The sequence below is a fragment of the Mirounga leonina genome, unplaced genomic scaffold (assembly GCF_011800145.1).
Source record: "Mirounga leonina isolate KUSES-001 unplaced genomic scaffold, KU_Mleo_1.0 Mir_53, whole genome shotgun sequence".
Taxonomy (NCBI): Eukaryota; Metazoa; Chordata; class Mammalia; order Carnivora; family Phocidae; genus Mirounga; species Mirounga leonina.
This window is the reverse complement of record NW_023270807.1, coordinates 8825622-8831228: the sequence shown is the minus strand read 5'-3', so window position 1 is coordinate 8831228 and position 5607 is coordinate 8825622. Positions and strand designations below refer to the sequence as shown.

The 5607-nt window shown below is 40.4% G+C and overlaps 1 non-coding gene across 1 annotated transcript; it reads left to right on the top strand.

Moving 5' to 3' along the window:
- Window positions 1–4466: 4466 nt before the first annotated feature.
- On the top strand, window positions 4467–4573 carry LOC118001652. The gene has a single exon (XR_004676762.1). It is a non-coding gene; the product is annotated as a U6 spliceosomal RNA (small nuclear RNA).
- Window positions 4574–5607: the final 1034 nt, after the last annotated feature.

Here is a 5607-nt window from a genome sequence, read left to right as displayed (position 1 = left end):
CTGAAAAGGATTATTTTTATTTATTTATTTATTTATTTAAAAATTTTTTTTTAAATTTTAAGCAAACACCACACCGCATGTGGGTCTCAAACTCAAAACCCCAAGATCAAGAGGCACACGCTCCACTGAATGAGCCAGCCAGGCGCCCCTACAAGGATTATTAGTAGTAGTATTTTTTAAGATTTTATTTATTTATTCTAGAGAGAGAGAGCAGGGAGAGAAGCAGAGGGAGAGGAACAAGCAGACTCTCTGCTGAGCATAGAGCCCAATGCGGGGCTCAATCTTAGGACCCCAAGATCATGACCCTGGCCGAATCCAAAAGTCAGACGCTTAACCGACTGAGCCACCCAGGCGCCCTGGAGGATTATTTTAAAGAGGGGCACCTGGCTGGCTCAGTTGGAAGAGCATGTGACTCTTGATCTCTAGTTGTGTGTTTGAGCCCCATGTTGGGTGTAGAGATCACTTAAAAATAAAATCCTGTGTAAGACTGTTGAATCACAGACCTGTACTTCTGAAACAAATAATACATTATATGTTAGATTTTTTTTTTTTTATTTGACAGAGACACAGTGAGAGAGGGAACACAAGCAGGGGGAGTGGGAGAGGGAGAAGCAGGCTTCCTGCCGAGCAGGGAGCCCGATGCGGGGCTCGATCCCAGGACCCTGGAATCATGACCTGAGCCGAAGGCAGCCGCTTAACAACTGAGCCACCCAGGCGCCCCAATACATTATATGTTAAAAAAAAGGAAGAAGATAGCAGGAAGGGAAAAATGAAGGGGGGGAAATCAGAGGGGGAGACGAATCATGAGAGACTATGAACTCTGAGAAACAAACCGAGGGTTTAGTGGGGAGGGGGGTGGGGGGATGGGTTAGCCTGGTGATGGGTATTAAAGAGGGCATGTACTGAATGGAGCACTGGGTGTATGAATCATGGAACACTACATCAAAAATAAATAAATAAAATCTTAAAAAAGGTAAAAATAAAAATAAAGTATTAAATTTTCTACTAACAGTAGGAAGTCTACAAATAAGAGAACACAGAAAGAAAAGAAAATCACCCACTCTCTCACAATTGAAGGTGACCTCTGTTACCGGCAGATAATGGAGTTATGGGTGATTTCTGTTTGCTATCCATTTCTGTATTTTTAAGTTTTTTATCATGAGTTTTACAATAAAAAGAACACACATTTATAAAAACAAAATTTAAAACCTAAAGATAACTCACTGCTAACATTTCAGCATGTTATCCTCCTAGGCTTTTTGCAATATATAATCTTATCATTCCGTTTGTACAAGTATAGATAGCTGCTTTTTTTCAATTTCTCAGCATTTGCCCTGCTCATTATAAATGTTTCACAGATAGAGCTGAGTGGCTGTGGGATGTAATTCACATAACTATTTCCCTGCCCTCGGACTGTAAGATTGTTTACACATTTTTGCTATCATAAATAACCCTTTGTGGGTTTTTTGAAGATTTATTGAGAGAGAGCACAAGAGAGAGCATGAGTGGGGGAAGGGAGGGCAGAGGCAGAGGGAGAGAGAGAATCCCAAGCAGACTCCACATTGAGCTCAGAGCTGGATGCGGGGCTCCATTCCATGACCCTGAGATCATGACCTGAGCTGAAATCAAGAGTCAGACACCCAACCAACTGAGCCACCCAGGTGCCCCATAAATAACCCCTTGTATATTCCTATGCATAAGTAATTTTTTTAAATCAATAAACTTATTTTTTAGGTTCAGAGAAAAACTAAGCAAAAAGTGCAGAGCGTTCTCATATATTCCCTGTCCCCACACATGCACAACCTCCCCCACTCTCATCCCCACCATGGATGTCCTGCACCAAAGGGCACATTTGTTCTAATCATTGTCCCATTATTACCATTATCACCCAAAGGCCATGGTTTGCACTAGGTTCACCCTTGGTGTTATACATTTTATGGATTTTGACAAATGTATCATTACATGTATCCACCACTATGGTATCACACAGAGTTGTTTCACTGCCCTAAAAATCCTCTGTGCTCCATCTATTCATCTGTCCTTCCCCCCTAGCCCCTGGCAACCACTGATCTTTTTACTCTTTCCATAGTTTTGCATCTTCCAGAATGTCTCGTAGTTCAAATTGTATAATATGTAGCCTTTTCTTTTTTTTTTTTTAAGATTTTTTTATTTATTTGCGAGAGAGAGAATGAGAGACAGAGAGCATGAGAGGGAAGAGGGTCAGAGGGAGAAGCAGACTCCCTGCTGAGCAGGGAGCCCGATGTGGGACTCGATCCCAGGACTCCAGGATCATGACCTGAGCCGAAGGCAGTCGCTTAACCAACTGAGCCACCCAGGCGCCCTGTAGCCTTTTCATAGTGGCTTCTTTAACTTAGGAATACGAATTTAAGTTTCCTCCTTGTCTGGATGAAGCATAGTTTATCCATTCACCAACTGAAGGACATCTTAGTTTTTTTCCAAGTTTTTGCAATTATAAATAAAGCTGCTGTGAACATCCACATGCAGGTTTTTGTATGGACATGTTTTCAGTTCATTTGGGTAAATGCCAAGGAGCACAATTACTGGAATTATGGTAAGAATGTATTTAGTTTTGTAAGAAACTGCCAGACTAGTCTTCAAAGTGTCTCTACCATTTTGTGTTCCCACCAGTAATGAAGGAAAATTCCTGTTACTCCATAGCATTATAGCATTTGGCGTTGTCCGTGTTCTGGATATTGGCTGTTCTAATAGGTGTGTAGTGGTGTGAAATAACAGAAGAAATATTATGTTGGTCTCTGCACCTGGTTTCTGGCACACAGCTCCTAAACCCCTGTAATTTCCTGTGATAAGAGCACTAGGAGCATCTTTTGTTCTAATATTTGATCTTTGACCCAGGTTCCTGACATAGGGATCTTAAGTCCCTTGGAATTTCCTGGGTGATAGGAGTGTCTTTTGTTCGAAGGAGGTGACTCTGGGTGGGTTCCTGGATGGCTCCTGTGTGGGTCTGCTCACTAGAAAGACCATGATTCAAAGCTTGGAATTTTCAGCCCTGTCCTCCCATTCTGGAAAGAGGGGAGAGGGGATGAAAATGGACTTAATATTTAATGCCTCCATGATGGTTGGGGAGCTTCCAGGTGGGTAAACACATCCACGTGCCAGGAGGGTGATACACCCCAACTCCACAGGGACAAAAGCTTGGAACCCTCCCAGATCTTGCCCTATGTATCTCTTCGTCTGGCTGATCATCTGGCCTTTATCATATCCTTTAATAAACTGGTAAGCATAAGGAACTGTATTCCTGAGATCTGTGAACTAGCAAATTAATCGAATCTGGGAAGGAGGAGGTCATGGGAACCTCTGACCTGTAGACAATTGGACAGAGTTCTGGGTAACCTGGGACTACTACTTGTGATTAGCATCTGAAGTGGAGGGAAGTCTTGTGGGAGTGAGCCCTTAACCTGTGGGATCTGACACTATCTCTAAGTAGAGAGTGTGAGAATTGAGGTAAATTGCAGGACACCCATGTGGTGTTGCAGAATTGCTTGGCATGGGGGAAAAAAAACCCACACATCTGGTGTCAGAAGCAATGTGAGTATGGTAGTCATGTGAGAGTAAAGGATAAACATATAGGAGGACTATAAGGTTTTTCCTATACATGTGATATCTCATCTTTATGTTAATTTTCATTTCCCTGATGACATATGATGTTGAGCAACTTTTCATATACTTATGTGCCATCTGTATATATTCTTTGGTGAGGTGTCTGTTCAGGATTTTTGCCCATTTTTTAATCAGATTGTTAATTTTCATATTGTTGAGCTTTAAGTTTATATATTCTGGGGTTTTTTTGTTTTTGTTTTTGTTTTTGTTTTTTTTAAAGATTTTATTTATTTATCTGACAGGGAGAGAGAGCCCAGGCAGGCAGAGGGAAAGGGAAAAGCAGACACCCTGCTGAGCAAGGAGCCTGATCTATGCGTAGCTCTATCCCAGGACCCCAGGATCATGACCCGAGCCAAAGGCAGACGCTTAACCAACTGAGCCACCCAGGCACCCCAAGAGTTTACATATTTTGGACAACAGTCCTTTATCAGATGTATCTTTTGTAAATACTTTATCATAATCTGTAGCCTGCCTCCTCATTCTCTTGACATTGTCTTTTGCAGAGCAGAAGTTTTTAATTTTAATGAAGTCCAACTTATTAATTATTTCTTTCATGGATCATACCTTTGGTGTTCCTTCTGCAAAGTCATGACCTTATAAGGTCATTTAGGGTTTTTCCTGTGTTTTCTTCTAGGAGTTTTGTAGTTTTGAGTTTTATATTTTGGTCTGTGATCCATTTGGAGTTAGTTTTTGTGAAGACTGTAGGCCTATATCTAGATTCCTTTTTTGGTGGATAGATGTCCAGTTGTTCCAGCACCATTTATTAAAAGAATATCTTTGCTCCATTGTATTGCCTCTGCTCTTTTATTAAAAATCAGTTGGCTATAGTGCTCATTTCGGGAGCACATATACTAAAATTGGAACAAAACAGAGAAGATTAGCATGACCCCTGTGCAAGGATGACACGCAAATTCATGAAGCATTCCATATTTTAAAGAAAAAAATATCAGTTGGTTATATTTATGTGGGTCTATTTTGGGTTCTCTATTCTGTTCCATTGACCTTTTTGTCAATTCTTTCACCAATACCACACTCTTGAGTTTGGGTATTGTCAATCCTCTCTGACTTTGTCTTCTCCTTCAATATTGAGTTGGCTATTCTGGGTCTTTTGTCTCTCCATATAAACTTTAGAATCAGGTTGTTGATATCCACAAAATAAGTTGCTGGAATTTTTATTGGCATTGTGTTCACTCTACAGATCAAGTTGGGAAGAACTGGCATCTTGACAATATCGAATCTTCCTATACATGAACATTTAGTTCTTTGATAGCTTTCATTGGAGTTTTGGAGTTTTTCTCATTTAGATCTGTTTATATGATATTTCATATCAAAAATAAATAAATATTTCATTTTGGAGGGGGCTGCTAATGTAAATGGTAATTTCAAATTCCATTTGTTCCGCTTGCCTAGTATATAGGAAGGTGATTCACTTGGGTATATTAATCTTGTATCCTGCAACCTTACTACAGTTGCTTATTTTTTTTTTTTAAGATTTTTTATTTATTGATTTGACAGAGAGATACATAGCGAGAGAGGGAACACAAGTAGGGGGAGTGGGAGAGGAAGAAGCAGGCTCTTGGCCGAGCAGGGAGCCCAATGTAGGGCTCGATCTCAGGACCCTGGGATCATGACCTGAGCTGAAGGCAGATGCTTAACGACTGAGGCACCCAGGCGCCCCTACAATTGCTTATTAATTCTAGGACTTTTTGTTGTTGATTCTTTTAAATTCTCCATATAGGCAGTCATGTCATCTGTGAACAAATACAGCTTTGTTTCTTCCTTCCCAATATGTATATCTTTTATTTCCTTTTCTTGTCTTATTATATCAGCTAGAACTTCCAGTACAATATTGAAAACAGTGGCTAGAAGGGACATCCTTACCTTGTTCCTCATCTTAGTGGGAAAACTGAGTTTCTCATCATTAAGTATGATATTAGCTATAGGTTTTAGGTAGATGTTCTTTATCAA